The following is a 16,117-nucleotide window of genomic DNA, read 5'->3' as shown; positions in this document are numbered from 1 at the left end:
GTTGGATTCTGGGAGCCGGTGTTCTTCTGGGAGTGGGTGTGCTTGTGGCAGTGGGCGAGGGTAGGTTGTCTGGGAGTAAACAGGGAGAAATAGAACCCCAAGGAGAGCACTCAGCCAATATGTTAAAGCCTAATGTAACAAAAACCTAGTGAAGGTGGGTGGACTGTGAGTGAATTAAAACCACAAACTTTAATGGAGTCTTAACTCTTAATGTTAAAATAATAGGGGAAACACTGTAGGTCAAGTCAATACTTATGATAACCAGTGTACAGCGAATTATTAATAAAAATGGACAAAGTAAACCACAGTAAAGTCTCTAAACTGTCAGCCCAAAGTCTGGGATATGGCCGCACGATACCACTAGTGGTATAGAGTAGATCCTAGGATAGTATTAATCCAGAAACAGGTTACGGTAAGTATCTAGTTTATACTATATCACATGGCATATATCAGCGTAGTGATGTCAGTACTGCCTGTAACAGTATACAGGTGTGACTGTTTGTTTGTACAAATTAGGGATATTGTACATGTATAGGTGACACATCAAACAGAGTCATTTATCTGTGCAAATAATGCCAAAAGCCGTACCTGTTTGCAGTGGATCTCTGTATATGAAAGTCACTCAGTGTAAGTAGATGTTGTGCGGTGCATGAGTGTTGTCCCTCAACATAGAACATACACATACATACACACCAAGACAGTGTCAGTATTAATCTAAAACAGTACACAGGTAGTGCCTGTTAACATGGGTTGTGGTGGATTCACGAAGTTCATGCACTCACATACATGTCAGATAGATATGCAAACCGAGTCAGTATTAATCTAAAACAGTGCACAGGTAGTGCCTGTTAACATGGAGTGTATGGGGAATCACACAATACTTTTGTCCATCAAACACCAGACATACCTCCTATAGGGGGGCTGGGCGCCTCAGCAACATGCCAGGAGCTCTCTTATATCAGCCACGGTGCGTCTGGTGGTAGCTTTAAAAGTTATAATTATAGAATCGGTAGCACAGCCATACAGCTGAAGCTACTGAGGACAGGAGGCGCTCCGACCGCCAGCGCGTGTCCCGCCCCTCTGACGTGATGACGTCATCACCTGCCGACGTACGTTTCGCTCGTACTGCTTTCTCAAGGCTGAGAAAGCAGTACGAGCGAAACGTACGTCGGCAGGTGATGACGTCATAACGTCAGAGGGGCGGGACACGCGCTGGTGGTCGGAGCGCCTCCTGTCCTCAGTAGCTTCAGCTGTATGGCTGTGCTACCGATTCTATAATTATAACTTTTAAAGCTACCTCCAGACGCACCGTGGCTGATATAAGAGAGCTCCTGGCATGTTGCTGAGGCGCCCAGCCCCCCTATAGGAGGTATGTCTGGTGTTTGATGGACAAAAGTATTGTGTGATTCCCCATACACTCCATGTTAACAGGCACTACCTGTGCACTGTTTTAGATTAATACTGACTCGGTTTGCATATCTATCTGACATGTATGTGAGTGCATGAACTTCGTGAATCCACCACAACCCATGTTAACAGGCACTACCTGTGTACTGTTTTAGATTAATACTGACACTGTCTTGGTGTGTATGTATGTGAATGTTCTATGTTGAGGGACAACACTCATGCACCGCACAACATCTACTTACACTGAGTGACTTTCATATACAGAGATCCACTGCAAACAGGTACGGCTTTTGGCATTATTTGCACAGATAAATGACTCTGTTTGATGTGTCACCTACAGTATACATGTACAATATCCCTAATTTGTACAAACAAACAGTCACACCTGTATACTGTTACAGGCAGTACTGACATCACTACGCTGATATATGCCATGTGATATAGTATTAACTAGATACTTACCGTAACCTGTTTCTGGATGAATACTATCCTAGGATCTACTCTATACCACTAGTGGTATCGTGCGGCCATATCCCAGACTCTGGGCTGACAGTTTAGAGACTTTACTGTGGTTTACTTTGTCTATTTTTATTAATAATTCGCTGTACACTGGTTATCATAAGTATTGACTTGACCTACAGTGTTTCCCCTATTATTTTAACATTAAGAGTTAAGACTCCATTAAAGTTTGTGGTTTTAATTCACTCACAGTCCACCCACCTTCACTAGGTTTTTGTTACATTAGGCTTTAACATATTGGCTGAGTGCTCTCCTTGGGGTTCTATTTCTCCCTGTTTACTCCTATTTACCTTACCCCTGATAGCAGCACCTCCATAAGCCTCATCCAGCAAGCAGTAGCGAGGGTATCCCTTCTTCCTCCACCTCCCCTTTTCCCCTCATTCTGTTCGGTTTAGGTTGTCTGGGAGGATGCTTTCCTCCTGTCTTGGTCGCTGTGTTGTCACCTGGTGTGGTCTTGATGGGGTTGTTATGTCATCCTCGTCTACGGCATACATGTACACATATTCTTCTGGTGGAGGGGGTGCGCTTGGTGATGGAAGGCAGTCGAAGGTCCTATTCATCCCATCCATGCCACCCTCCTGCTCCGGCGTCGGATATACAGGGGCATGAACTCCGAGCAAATTATGTATCCCCGCTATGTCAGTCTCTATCTTCTCCATCCGTTGATCCATCTTTTCCATCCGTTGATCCATCTTCTCCATCCGTTGATCCATATTTAGCATGGTCTCTAAAAGAAGATCTATCTTTACCAGCATAGTAGAGTTCCCGGGGATATCGACACTTAACCCATTCAGCATGTGGTCTAACGAGCTGGATCTTGTGCTGTAGACATCTGGGTGGATGGGTGCTGTAGACATCTGGGTGGATGGGTGCTACCGAGGATGAGATGGGGGTTCCCTGGAGAGAAGCGGCAGCATCGTCAAAGAAGGATGGAGGAGGTGACCTGTGGATTTCCGGGAGAGAAGCGGCAGAGTCGTCTAAGCGTAATGGAGAAAGTGATGTGGATTTCCGGGAGACCAGTGGCAGCGTCGTCGAAGAGTAGTGGAGAAGATGAGCTGTGGGTTCCCTGGAGAGCAGCGGCAGCGTCGTGGATGAGTCGTCGAAGCGTAATCGAGGAAGTGGCCTGCAGGTTCGATGGGTTGGCTGCCATTTGTTTTGCTTGGAGTGTACATCACCAAATTTCTTCTTGACATAATAAGGCTTATTAAAAACCTTAGCCTTTGGGGTCAGCAGAAGGTTTTCTTTATTAGCCTTAGCTTTTTGCTTTGGCCTTGGCTTGGAAATGGCACCTGCCTTTCACTTTTTCTACGTGACAGGCACGGCAGAGGCGAGTGGGTTCCTGCGTCCGTAGAATCGGGGTTGATCCATGGAAGCAGATGGCACAATGCAGTATCTGGACAAGCGAAAGTTCAGATACAGATCATCGAGTGGTGGGCTATGCAAAGTGTGTAACCTTTTATGCATGGCGACGAGGTACAGGTGTTACAAGTGGGCGTACTCTGTGAGTCATTAACGTATAAATACACCATCCATTTTGTGGATTCACTGCACATTGAATACACATCGACTAAACATCGAATATACATTCTTGTGCTTGTATTTCTTTCTACTCGCAGCAATGCCTGTTAAAAAGATTTCAAAGGATCTCAGCATTAGAATTAAGGAGATATACACGAGCGGACAACGAATTGCAGATATTCAACGCTGGTTAGCTGCTTCTGGCCTCTTTGTGCCATCAACCACCATGTGCTATCATGCACACGGAAAAAACAAGCAACGCACGAGGACACCAACGGTAACTAACGCCTAAGTATATTTATAATACTATATAATACAGTATATCTATCTATTATTGTTTATATTGCTGCATATTAATATAACTATATAGTTTAGATCTATCTAATATTATAGTTATTTCTGTTTATTTACAACTTTACTGATGATACTAAATTGTGTGAGGTAATAGAATCAGAGCAGGATGTAATTTCTCTTGGAGAGACTGGAAACCTGGGCAGGTAAATGGCAGATGAGGTTTAATACAGATAAATGTAAGGTTATGCATTTGGGATGCAAGAATAAAAAGGCGACTTATAAATTAAATGGAGATATATAGGGGGAATCCTTAATGGAGAAGGATTTAGGAGTGCTTGTAGACAGCAGGCTTAGCAATAGTGCCCAATGTCATGCAGTAGCTGCAAAGGCAAACAAGATCTTATCTTGCATCAAACGGGCAATGGATGGATTGAAGTAAACATAATTATGCCCCTTTACAAAGCATTAGTAAGACCACACCTTGAATATGGAGTACAATTTTGGGCACCAATCCTAAGAAAAGACATTATGGAACTAGAGAGAGTGCAGAGAAGAGCCACGAAATTAAAAAAGGGGATGGACATTCTAACTTATGAGGAGAGGAGAGCTAAATTAGATTTATTTACATTAGAAAAGAGGTGTCTAAGAGGGGATATGATAACTATATACAAATATATTCAGGGACAATACAAGGAGCTTTCAAAAGAACTATTCATCCCATGGGCAGTAGTAAGGACTCTGGGCCATCCCTTAAGGCTGGAGGAAAGGAGATTTCACCAGCAACAAAGGAAAGGTTTCTTTACAGTAAGGGCAGTTAAAATGTGGAATTCATTACCCATGGAGACTGTGATGGCAGATACAATAGATTTGTTCAAAAAAAGTTGGACGTCTTTTTAGATGTATGTATGTATGTATGTCTTTATTTGTATAGCGCCATAAAATGTACATAGCGCTTCACAGTAGTAATACATGTCATATAAATAACAAATATAAATAACACATCATGGGAATAAGTGCTTCAGACATACTGTAAAAGTAACATTAAGGAAGGAGTCCCTGCTCCGAGGAGCTTACAATCTAATTGGTAGGTAGGGAGAACGTACAGAGACAGTAGGAGGGAATACTAGTAAGTGCGTCTGCAGGGGGCCAAGCTTTGTGTCATGTGTCCATGATTATCCAGTGCTACTCATATGCTTCTTTAAGCAGATGTGTCTTAAGGTGGGTCTTAAAGGTGGATAGCGAGGGGGCTAGTCGGGTATTGAGGGGAAGGGCATTCCAGAGGTGTGGGGCAGAAAGTGAGAAAGGTTTAAGGCGGGAGAGAGCTTTAGATACAAAGGGGGTAGAAAGAAGACATCCTTGAGAAGAACGCAAGAGTCGTGATGGTGCATAGCGAGAAATTAGGGCTGAGATGTAATGAGGGGCAGAAGAATGTAAAGCTTTAAAAGTGAGCAGTAGAATTGAGTGTGAGATACGCGATTTAATCGGAAGCCAGGAGAGGGATTTCAGCAGGGGAGACGCTGAGACAGATTTAGGAAAGAGTAGAGTGATTCTGGCAGCAGTGTTTAGGATAGATTGTAGGGGAGACAGGTGAGAGGTAGGAAGGCCGGACAGCAGGAGGTTGCAGTAATCGAGACGTGAGAGAATGAGGGCCTGAGTCAGAGTTTTAGCAGTTGAGTAACAGAGGAAAGGGCGTATCTTTGTGATATTGCGGAGGAAAAAGCGACAAGTTTTAGAAACGTTTTGAATATGAGAGGAGAATGAGAGAGAGGAATCAAGTGTGACCCCTAGGCAGCGTGCTTGGGCTACTGGGTGAATGATCATATTTCCAATAGCAATGTGGAAGGATGTAGTAGGGCCAGGTTTGGGAGGTAGTATAAGGAGCTCTGTTTTTGCCATGTTAAGTTTCAGTCGGCGGATGGCCATCCAGGATGATATTCCAGAGAGGCATTCAGAAACTTTGGTCTGTATAGCAGGTGTAAGGTCAGGGGTTGAAAGGTAAATTTGTGTGTCGTCAGCATAGAGGTGATATTTAAACCCAAAAGATGTGATTACAGTAGGTCACCTAGAGAGAGTGTGTAGAGAGAAAAGAGAAGGGGTCCCAGGACAGAGCCCTGGGGTACCCCCACAGAGAGATCAATAGAGGAGGAGGAGGTGTTAGCAAAAGAGACACTGAAGGTACGATGGGAGAGGTAAGAGGAGATCCAGGATAAAGCTTTGTTCCGAATACCAAGAGTATGGAGAATGTGAAGGAGAAGAGGGTGGTCCACAGTGTCGAATGCTGCAGAGAGGTCGAGTAATATGAGCAGAGTGTAATGACCTCTGTCTTTGGCAGTGTGGAGGTCGTCAGTTATTTTAGTGAGGGCTGTTTCAGTAGAGTGAGCAGTGCGGAAGCCAGATTGTAGAGGGTCTAGTACAGAATAGGTGTTGAGAAAGTGTAGCAATCGAGAGAATACAAGACGTTCAAGGAGTTTGGAGGCAAAAGGCAGGAGGGAGACAGGTCGATAGTTAGAAGGACAGGTAGGGTCAAGCTTGCTGTTTTTGAGTAATGGTATAACGGTTGCATGCTTGAAGGATGAAGGAAAGGTACCAGAGTAGAGGGAAGAGTTAAAGATCTGTGTGAGCATAGGGATTATAGAAGGAGCAAGAGGTTTTAGGAGATGGGAGGGAATGGGGTCAAGTGGGCAAGTGGTAGAGGGAGAAGAGGAGATCAGCAGTGATACATCCTCCTCCGAGATAGCAGAAAAAGAGTCAAGAAAGACAGGAGGAGAGTTGGGAAGCATTGTGGGATGGGAGGAGGCAACAGATGGGATGTTCTGCCGTATGGACTCCACCTTTTTCTTAAAAAAGTCAGCAAAGTCCTGAGGTGAGATGGATGAAGAAGAGGAGGCAGCTGAGGGTGGTCTGAGTAGAGAGTCAAAGACAGAAAAGAGACGGCGTGGGTTAGACTTGTGTGTGTTGATTAGTGATGAAAAGTAGGTTTGTTTAGCCTGAAAGAGGGCAGAGTTGAAACAGGATAGCATAAATTTGTAGTGAATGAAGTCTGCGAGCGTATGAGATTTCCTCCAGAGGCGTTCAGAGGAACGAGTGGAGGAACGCAGCATGCGTGTGTGGGAGTTTAGCCAGGGTCTGGGGTTAGAAGGGCGAGGACGGCAGAGAGAAAGTGGGGCATGAAGATCAAGAGAGGAAGATAAGGCAGAGTTGTAGTTCCTGACCAGGTTGTCAGGGTCTGAAGCGGAACTGAGAGAGGAGAGGGAGGAGCGTAAAGTGGAATCAAGAGCTGGTAGGTTAATAGAGTGCAGGTTTCTGCAAAAACGAGGGCGAGATGGAGATGGAGATGGAGAGAAGCGAGAGAGAGAAAATGAGATGAGGTGATGGTCAGAGAGAGGAAAAGGGGAAATGGAGAAGTCGGAGAGAGAGAAGTTTTTAGTGAAAACCAGGTCTAAGTAGTGTCCATCCTTGTGGGTGCTGGCTGCAGTCCACTGTTGAAGGCCAAAAGAAGAGGTTAGAGAAAGAAAGCGGGAAGCCCAAGGGAGAGAGGGGTCATCAATGTGGCAGTTGAAGTCCCCAAGGAGAAGAACAGGGGAGTCTGAGGAGAGAAAGAAAGAGAGCCTGGATTCAAAGTGAGAGAGAAAGACAGAAGGGGGATGAGTAGAGGAAGGTGGGCGATAGATGACCGCCACATGGACCGGGAGAGGAGAGAAGATCTGGACTGTGTGAGCCTCGAAGGAGGGAAAAGCAAGAGAGGGGGGAATAGAAACTGTTCTGTAACGGCAGAGAGAGGAGAGCAGGAGCCCCACGCCTCCACCCCTGCCATCAGGGCGTGGAGTGTGGGAGAAGGAAAGGCCACCGTAGGAGAGGGCAGCTTCCAGAGCAGAGTCAGACTGAGTGAGCCAGGTCTCAGTTATAGCAAAGAGAAGCAGGGAGTGAGAGAGAAAGAAGTCATGCACAGAGAGGAACTTGTTAGAGAGGGAGCGAGCATTCCAAAGTGCACAGGAGAAAGGGAGAGAGGAGGGAGGGTGGCAGGGGATGGGTATGAGGTTAGAGGGGTTGACACCAGAAGGAGTAGAAGTTGCATGTGGAAGGCGAGGACGAGAGCAAGTAGAAATAAGGCAGGGACCAGGATTGGGAGAGATATCCCCAGAAGCGAGGAGGAGAAGCATGGACAGAAAGAGAATGTGTGAGGATGATTTGTAGGGGTGTGTTTTAGTGCAGGCGGCATAACTGTGTGGTGACAGAGGGCGCAGGTGAGAGGAGTTCATGTGAACTGAGAAGTGGTGAAGTAAGGAGAGATGGCGAAATATGAATAGAGTTAGAGACATGAGGCTGGTGGAAGGAAGTACAAAAAACAAATACAGATAGAGTGCGCAAATTACTAATTCTAATGTTTTAACCCTTCACCACCTTTGTGATAAATAAATAAATAATAATTATACAACCTCTAAATCAATCGACAGTGGTCTGCAGCTATAAGAATAGGGATAAAAAACCCTAGGGAAACTGTAACACAAAAAAGACAACAGCGCAAACGCACATAGTGAAGTTTGTAAAAATATATATGTGTATATTTGAAAGGTAAGATATCTGCGTACATCAGATTATTTTGTTTACAGCATTTCATGTGCAATACATGAGTTACCAATCGTCACACTGCCACCGGACCTCAGGATTTCCCCTTCACAGCCTCAGGACAGACTGTCACGATAGTGGTGTGGAGCCTCCACTCCGGAGCTGTGTGTGGCTTGATGTCTTTTGCTGACTGGTGCCGTTACTGCCGCTCACTTGCCAGACCTGCCGTTATCTGCTACTGCCTCCAGTACCTCAGGACACGCTTGGTGTCTTTCGCTGATCACGGCCGTCGATGGCGCCCTCTCCTCTGGTCTGCCGTCGCCTGCAACTGCTTCCAGCACCTCCGGTCTCTGGGTATACTTTTTGCAAGTTTACGGCCGGCCGTGAAGCGAGGTTTAGCTTCGAAACGCGTTGGATAAAGAGTATTTTTAATATCCTTGGTATTGTGTTCCACTATCTGCGTGGTATATCTCCATTGGACATATTGCTGAATACAGCTGCACTCGAGAGACTGGAGTGACAACACCGTCACGCTTTACGCTAAACCTCGCTTCACGGCCGGTCGTAAACTTGCAAAAAGTATACCCAGAGACCGGAGGTGCTGGAAGCAGTTGCAGGCGACGGCAGACCAGAGGAGAGGGCGCCATCGACGGCCGTGATCAGCAAAAGACACCAAGCGTGTCCTGAGGTACTGGAGGCAGTAGCAGATAACGGCAGGTCTGGCAAGTGAGCGGCAGTAACGGCACCAGTCAGCAAAAGACATCAAGCCACACACAGCTCCGGAGTGGAGGCTCCACACCACTATCGTGACAGTCTGTCCTGAGGCTGTGAAGGGGAAATCCTGAGGTCCGGTGGCAGTGTGACGATTGGTAACTCATGTATTGCACATGAAATGCTGTAAACAAAATAATCTGATGTACGCAGATATCTTACCTTTCAAATATACACATATATATTTTTACAAACTTCACTATGTGCGTTTGCGCTGTTGTCTTTTTTGGTGGAAGGAAGTGCATAATTTGAAAATAAGTGAGGTTACAGTAAATATAAAAAGTAAAGGTGGCATCACAGCAATAGTAATGTGTTGAGATGTGCAGTGTGGGATGATAACCTTCTTTCCAGCGTAGTTCAAATGCAGGAATCAGAAGCAGTAGAGTGTGTCCACTTTTTCCACTTCTTTTTGAACTTCCTTTTTTAAACTTCCACTACTTGAAAGCATTTCTGCTTAAGAGCAAAGGCTGCAAGCAGCAATGGCTGTTGTAAGTTTACTTATATACATTTAGAAAGTCACCTGGTTGGTACAACAAACTTAATTAGCACATGTGAGGGTAGTTAAACCAAATTGTTTTTCAAAGGTGGGTGTTGTCTTGCACAAGTGTGAAAGATGAATTACATTAAGGCAATAGGGGGATGATTTCCACACAGACAATTTGAGATGTTTACCTAAATTGAAGTAAAATTAGCTAAATAGACACCAGGGTATGAGGATTGCAGGCCACACAGACAATTTGAGATGTTTTACCTAAATTGAAGTAAAATTAGCTAAATAGACAGCAGGGTATGAGGATTGCAGGACACACAGACAATTTGAGATGTTTTACCTAAATTGAAGTAAAATTAGATGGGAAAGGTATACAGGGATATACCAAATAAGTATACATGGGAAGGATGTTGATCCAGGGATTAATCTGATTGCCAATTCTTGGAGTCAGGAAGGAATTAATTTTTCCCCTTAATGCATTTTTTTGTTTGCCTTCCTCTGGATCAATAAGTAAGTATAGATATAGGATAAAGTATCTGTTGTCTAAATTTAGCATAGGTTGAACTTGATGGACCTACGTCTTTTTTCAACCTCATCTACTATGTAACTATGTAACTAACTAATATTATAGTTATTTCTGTATATTTTTATAACTATATAATACAGTATATCTATCTATTATTGTTTATATTGCTGCATATTAATATAACTATATAGTATAGATCTAATATTATAGTTATTTCTGTATATTTATATAACTATATAATACTATATATCTATCTATTATTGTTTACTGAAAATGATGTGCTGTACTTGTAGCCTACTGCACCTGTAACTTACAGGATTGTTGTTTTTCTGTACACTGTAGGGAGACAACTCTTTTGGTCGACAAAATAAGTGAGGAGAATGATGAGAAGAGTGCCTTAAGGGTCAAAGACACTCTGCTGCAAAATCACAATCTCACTGTATCCGAGACCAGCATAAAGAAGATGAGACGCAGAATTGGATGGAAATATGGACGTGTGAGGTTAGTACTGGACAGTACAGGAGGTTAAAGTGTTGTTTAAGAAACTGTACTGTACCTATAAAATTACTCCTTGTCATTACAGAGCGTACCCTATGAAAAGGGACGTTAACAAGATCAAGTGAGCGGTCCAGGCCCAGGCATGGATCGACAGTGGAGAAACTTTCCAGGATTGCATCTTCACTGACGAGTCTACTGTATCGCTGGAGAGATTTGCCACCTTTGCATTCCTCAAAAAAGGTTGCATATCTATGAAGCCGCGTCCAAAACACCCAGTCAAGATGCATGTGTGGAGTGCCATCTCTAGGCGTGGACCAGGATGCATTGTCATCTTTGAAGGTAAAATAAGTCACACGCTTTTGTCTTATGCACTGTACTGTACTAGTGTGCAGTTTTTTGAGCACTTTTCTTTTCTTGTTATAGGAATCATGAATAAAGCTTTTTTCCAAGAGCAAATTGTGCCTGAGATTGTGGAATACATCACACATGAGTTCCCAGATGGTCACCGTTTCTACCAGGACAACGATCCGAAGCACACCGCGTCAACAGCGCATATTCTTGAGCATGGTATCAACTGGGTGAAGACGCCAGCGGAGTAAGTGCGGTAACCGGGTCTCATTTTTTCCCACTGTTTTTACTGTGAATCTCTTTAACTAATTGTCCTTTTTTTTCCCCTCCAATGACAGATTGTCAGACTTCAATACTATCAAAATGGTCTGGCATCAGCGGAAGGATCATATCCGAAAAGTCGTGAAACTCTCCAAAAAGGATGACGCAACGCATAATGAGTTTTTGGAACAATGTACTCACCGTGGAACGATGCAATAAATATATTGACCATATTGCGACTGTGTTGCCCATTGTGATCGAGCGTAATGGGCAAGCATCAGGAAGGTAGTATGGTATAGTACTGTACTGTAGTATGGTAAGTACAGGCACACCAAGTACAGTATGATACAGGTAAGTATGGCACAGATTTTTTTTCTTTCCTAAGAGAGCAGCACTAGCCACCTGGTTACAAAGTATTTAACAGTAGTTACAGTATACAGTAGTTACAGTATAGACTAGTTTGACAGTATTATCTGCATACTGTAGTCCAATATGGAGTAGCTATATGGTACACAATGCCACAATATGCACCTAACTGCACACATTTTTTTCTTTCATGAGAGCAGCACTAGCCATCTGGTTAAAAAGTATTTAACAGTAGTTACAGTATACAGTAGTTCCAGTATAGACTAGTTTGACAGTACTATCTGCATACTGTAGTCCAATATGGAGTAGCTATACAATACACAATGCCATAATACAGTATCCACATAACTGCACTAATTGTTTCTATTCTTGTCTTTTCAGAGAAAAAAGGATGGACAGGGGGAGTGGGGTGTCATGTGTAAAGTTTTAAAGTTCATGTGTACATTTTGGGAACTGTGTGGACAGTAAAGTGTATCTAAAGTGCAGTCATGATTTACACAAAACCTCCCCTCTCTCAATGAACTATACAGAATGAGGAAGAAGGTAAAGACGGAAAATTTGTATTACTGTTTTTATTATTATCAATGTGCATTATTCATGATTATCCACCAGCCTTTCAATTTTCAACTGTGCTGTACTATTTTGTTATTTCTCTTCTGCATACTTCAATAGTGTATCTACAGTCATGATTCCTACAAACCCCCCTCTCTCAATGATTATTTGTATTTTTCTTTCCTGATAAAATAAAATACATATTTAATTACATCAAGATTTTATTTCTTTGAACTTTAAATTCACTGTGAATGTGTGTGTGGGGGTATTCTTCAAGAAGACATACAGTTTTAATAATTTATTACCTTTTTAATAATTTGTTACATAATCAGATTAACATAAGGTAAAGCCAACAATAGGAAAATGTTACGCCGGTACTGCCCGCAGACCAGATCCGTCCCCTGAGCTGAAGGGGGAAGTGGTAATACACGCACCCGCAGCAAAGGGAGCGTGTCCGGAGTGTGGTATGAAGCGTTGCCAGGCCAGGTGTAGTAAGGTAGAAAATACTTGCCGGTACCAGTTGTAGAGATAGAGTGAAGGATGCCTCGCTGAAGTCAGGGAGTGGAGAGTGGAGATAGGTCGTTGTCCAAGCCGTGTTCAAGGGGTTACCAGAGTGAGCGTTGTCCAAGGAGTGCCGAGATCGAGAGCCAGAGGGGGTAGTCGTACAAGCCACGTCAGAACCTGTGAAAACACTGAGAGAATCCAGAAGTACTTCCATACAGAGACTATGTCGAGCAAAGACTGAGAGCAGAGAGGAGCTAGATAAAGCAGGAAGGTCCAATTAGGAACGGAGGCGGGACAGGAAGAGCTACAGGGAGACACTGCAGATTGGTGCAGGCATAACAGGCCAGGTGAGTCTTGTTGGTAACCTGAGTATGCCGGTGCAGTGTGCGGGGGTGGAGCCTGAGGTCCAGGGGACGGGAAGAAGAGTGTGCAGAATGAGCGTGCTCCGTAACTCGTGTACACGCGTGAACCGAGCCAGTGGATGGTGCAGGTGTGTGCAGGTGTGCGTGCAGGAGGGCATGGGCGCGCCCGGCGCTGAGCAGAGGAATCGCTGAGGGGAGTGATCCCGCGACGGCGGCAGGGGCGAAGAGCCGTGGAGGCCGGTAAGGCAGGTTTGTTTTGTGTTTTCAGGGACTCCCTGCGGGAAGTAGGTGCTCTGTGTGGGGAGCGAGGAGAACGCCGATTCCTGACAGTACCCTCCTCTTCAGGAACGGCCTCAGGACGATCCAAGAACGGTTTCTCTGGAAACTTTTTCCTGAAGGACTTAAGAAGGGCCGGGGCATGAATGTCCTTTGAAGGTACCCAGGATCTCTCTTCAGGGCCAAAGCCCTTCCACTGCACCAAGAACTGGAGCTTACCCCTGGATAGGCGAGAATCCAAAAGAGAGTGAACTTCATATTCCTCGTTATTTTGTACAGTAATGGGATCCGGTTTACGAGTCTGATCCGAAAAGAAGTGACTGGAGATAAATGGTTTTAAGAGGGACACATGAAAGACATTGGGAATCTTCATACTGGGTGGTAGTTGGAGCCGGAATGCTACGGGATTGATTTGAATAGGGCAGAATAGGGAAGGGACCCAGGAATTTAGGTGCCAGTTTAGGAGATGGTACCTTGAGGTGGATATTCTTAGAGGAGAGCCATACCAAATCCCCTGGTTTGTAACGGGGCACCGAACGACGACGACGATCGGCCTGTAGTTTCGATCTGTGGGAGGAGTTGAGAAGGGTAGACTGAATCCTGGACCATGCGGTTTGGAGGGAAGAAATGCGTTCATCTACGGCTGGTACTCCAGAAGGGATGTTGGGGATGGGAAGACAGGGAGGATGGAACCCATAATTTATAAAGAAGGGCGACTCCCGGGTGGACTCGTTTTTGGCAGAATTGACAGCATACTCTGCCCAAGAGAGGAGTTGAGCCCAATCATCCTGGAAATCGGATATGAAACATCTCAGGTACTTCTCCAGGGATTGATTGATTCTCTCCGTTTGTCCATTGGACTGAGGATAATAGGCGGAAGAGAAAGAAGAAGAGATGCCCAATCTCTTCGTGAAAGCTCTCCAAAATTTGGATACAAACTGAGAACCTCTGTCAGAAACAATGGACGAAGGGATCCCATGAATCCGGAAAATCTGCTCTGTAAAGATATCAGCAATGGCAGGGGAGGTGGGTAATCCTTTAAGTGGAATGAAATATAACATCTTCGAGAACCTGTCCACGACCACCAAGATAGTGTTCATTCCTCTGGACCTGGGTAACTCCACGATGAAGTCCATCGAAATGTGGGACCAGGGGTGGTCGGGAACTGTAAGGGGTAACAGAAAACCCTGAGGCTTTTGACGGAGAGTCTTGCTTTGAGTGCACGTGGGGCAGGCGCGGGTAAACTCCAGAATATCTTGAGACATCCTTGGCCACCAGAAATTCCGACGAATGAGATCAGTAGTCTTCTTAAAACCTGGATGACCTGCACATTTAGAGGAGTGACCCCAAGACAGGACCTCTGGAACAAATTTGGAAGGTACAAAGAGTTTGTTGTCGGGAACGACCAAGTCCTTGGGAATGCGTCTCTGGGAGTGCAAAATCTTGTCAAGATTCTTGAAAGAAGACATGGCGAGAATCCTCTAATGCGGAAGGATAGTCTCCAAAGATTCCTCTGGCCTCTCTTCAGAAGAATGTATACGGGAGAGTGTGTCTGCCTTTACGTTCTTGGTCCCGGGGATATAGGAAAGGTGAAAATCGAATCGAGAAAAAAAAAGATAAAGGGGAAGGGCAGTGGGAACAGCGCTAATGCAATTAATATAAAAAATTTGTGACAATTAAGCAACTAACATATTATGAATACACCCTCAAATGTTGGAGTGGAAGCAGCCAGGAAAAAATAGGTCACACAAACCAATATACACAGTAAAAACACATAAACCGGCGCCTCAAAGAAATAAAATAAAAGTCTGACCGAATATAGTCCAAGTCAAAAAGCTGGGATGAGTTCCAAGGAAGTATCTTCAGTGTAGTCTTGGAGACTGTTTGAGCTCAAGAGAGAGAAGGAAGAGAGCTACTCGGAAAGAGGGAGAAGAAGATACAGTAATAGAGTGGAAAGATCAAACTAGCATGAAGGGATAGCCAAAAGGATCTCTCTAAAGAGAGGCGTATACCTCACAGTTGAAGGGAAAACAGTCTCCATATAAGTCCGTGTGAAGCAGCTGCAGTCAAGGAGGCGATGCAGAACGAAGATTTTTAGATGCACACATGGAATAACAGAACCAAGACAGCTTCAGAAACAACCCATCTTCAACTACTCACTGTAGCAGAAATTCACGTGTGGATATCAACCTATTTATTTTATAGCAGGTTGTCATCTTTTATGTTTGTTTGTTTGAGACTACACTGAAGATACTTCCTTGGAACTCATCCCAGCTTTTTGACTTGGACTATATTCGGTCAGACTTTTATTTTATTTCTTTGAGGCGCCGGTTTATGAGACAAAAAAAGAGCCCAACGAGCCTGTCGTGGACCAAGGCGTCGAGCGTTCTCTATGTAAAGAAGGTTCTTGTGGTCCGTGAGAATAGTAAACGGCTCTTTCGACCCCTCCAGCAGGTGTCTCCACTCTTGAAGAGCCATCTTCATGGCCAGAAATTCCCTGTTACCCGCGTCATAGTTCCTCTCGGCAGACGAGAATTTCTTTGAAAAATATGCACAGGGATGTAACTTATCTTGGGGCGTGGGTCTCTGAGAAAGAACGGCACCAGCGCCGCAATCGGAAGCGTCGACCTCCAGGACGAAGGGAAGTTCAATGTTGGGATGACGGAGAATAGGTGCGGATATAAAGGCTTCCTTGAGTGTCTCGAAGGCGGAGATGGCCTCGGATGACCAAGCAGAAGGATCAGCTCCTTTTTTGGTGAGCGCAGTGAGGGGTGCCACAATGGTGGAAAAACTCTGTATAAACTTACGATAATAATTAGCGAACCCTAAAAAACGTTGTATGGCCTTGAGAGAGTTGGG

Source organism: Ascaphus truei, chromosome 6 (assembly GCF_040206685.1).
Source record: "Ascaphus truei isolate aAscTru1 chromosome 6, aAscTru1.hap1, whole genome shotgun sequence".
NCBI lineage: Eukaryota > Metazoa > Chordata > Amphibia > Anura > Ascaphidae > Ascaphus > Ascaphus truei.
The sequence above is the reverse complement of the archived record's forward strand: the minus strand, read 5'-3'. Positions refer to the sequence as shown.